This window comes from Colobus angolensis, unplaced genomic scaffold (assembly GCF_000951035.1).
Source record: "Colobus angolensis palliatus isolate OR3802 unplaced genomic scaffold, Cang.pa_1.0 Scaffold28, whole genome shotgun sequence".
Classification (NCBI taxonomy): Eukaryota; Metazoa; Chordata; class Mammalia; order Primates; family Cercopithecidae; genus Colobus; species Colobus angolensis.
In genome coordinates, this window is record NW_012116043.1 from 7083595 (window position 1) to 7085521 (window position 1927).

Here is a 1927-nt window from a genome sequence, read left to right on the forward strand (position 1 = left end):
GGCCAGGCTGGTCTCGGACTCCTGACCTCAAGTGATCCCCCTGCCTTGGCCTCCCAAAGTGCTGGGATTACAGGCGTGAGCCACTGTGCCTGGCCCCACAGCAGTTTTCTTTCTTTTTTTTTTGAGACAGAGTCCGGCTCTGTCGCTCAGGCTGGAGTGCAGTGATGCGATCTCAGCTCACTGCAGCTGACGCCTCCTGGGTTCAAGTGATTCTCCTGACTCAGCCTCCTGAGTAGTTGGGATTACAGGTGCCCGCCACCACGCCTAGCTAGCAACAGCATTTTTCTACTGTCCTGGTGAATGGGAAAAAAAAATTCAACAAGTGCTATAAATCAAAGAAAATGACCGAGGTAAGTCTCAATCATTTTAGGAGGCTTACTTGCCAAAGTTAAGGAACTGCCCAGGAGACAGGTCTATGCCTTTTTCCAAAGATGATTTTGAGGGCTTCAGTATTTAAAGAGGAAACGGCGGGATATTGAGAAATACATAGTTTTCACGTGAGAGTGGGTAGGGGAAAAATATTCATCCCTTTGCCTGGCTGGGTGAGTCTGAATTTTTATATAAGATAACATAGAAGATAGGGCCGAGGAAGCAATCAGATACACATTTGTCTCAGGTGAGTAGAAGGATGACTTTGCGTTCTGGCCTATGTCCGCCACACCTGTGAAGATAAGCTATCCACTTACATTGCCTTGGAGAACTTCAACAGAACTACTTTAGGGTAAGGATCTTGGGGGCCACCAGGAATTTCCTTGTGGGCAAAATGTGAGGGAGGCGTGTAGCTTTTCATCTTTGTAGTCACCTTATTTAGGAACCAAAATGGGAGGCAGGTTTGCATGACCCAATTCTCAGCTTGACTTTTCCCTTTGGCTTAGTGAGTTTGAGGTCCCCAGATTTCTTTTCCTTTCACAGTACATTGGTGTGATGAATCCTGCTGTCTGCATCTGGATGTTCAAGGTTTGGGAGGTGGAACATTCCAGTGAGCAACATGAGCGGCACACGGTTCAGAAAGGAAGGATGAAGCCTCCGCAAGCGATTACAGTGCTGTCCTGGGGGGGTGAGGTAATTTTACACTCTTGCTTCTAGCTCCTCCCTTGTACTGTTCAAGTTTTCTGTAAAAATAAGATTCAGATGCTTTGTTTACTTATTTTCTTGGCAATCTGTTGTCAGGACAACAAGATCTGTTTGCCTAGAATAGAATTTTCTGGTGTTCTTGGAGGAGAAAAATCCAAAAAACAAAGCAAATTCTTATTTTTATATTTCTAAGAAGAAAATGGTTTCCTTAAGTGGGATTCTTTTTTTTTTTTTTTTGAGACAGAGTTTTGCTCTTGTTGCTCAGGCTGGAGTGTAATGGCACGATCTTGGCTCACTTCAACCCCTGCCTCCTAGGTTCAAGCGATTCTCCTGCCGCAGCCTCCCAAGTAGCTGGGATTACAGGCATGCGCCACCATGCCCGGCTAGTTGTGTATTTTTAGGAGAGATGGGGTTTCTGCATGTTGGTCAGGCTGGTCTCAACCTCCTGACCTCAGGTGATCCACCCGCCTCAGTCTCCCAAAGTGCTGGGATTACAGGCGTGAGCCACCGCGCCCGGCAGTGGGATGATTCTTAGAAGAATTGCAACTGTGAGACCAGGAAACAAGAGCAAATCTCTGTCTCAAAAAAAAAAAAAAAAAAAAATTGCAATTGTGATGTTTCTGTGTTGCTCTAATTCACTTTAATAAGGAAGGCACATAAATTGATGGGGGTTTTAGCTCTGTGCTAATTTTAATTAGTTAGCATCATTGAAGACTTATGTACCAAGCACAGAGCTAGTATCTTTACATACATACATCATTAGATTTAAACCTCATGGGAAACCTGTGAGCTAGATACTATTATTATCCCCGTTTGACAGCTGATAAAACCAAATTGGGAGAGATCAAGTCAT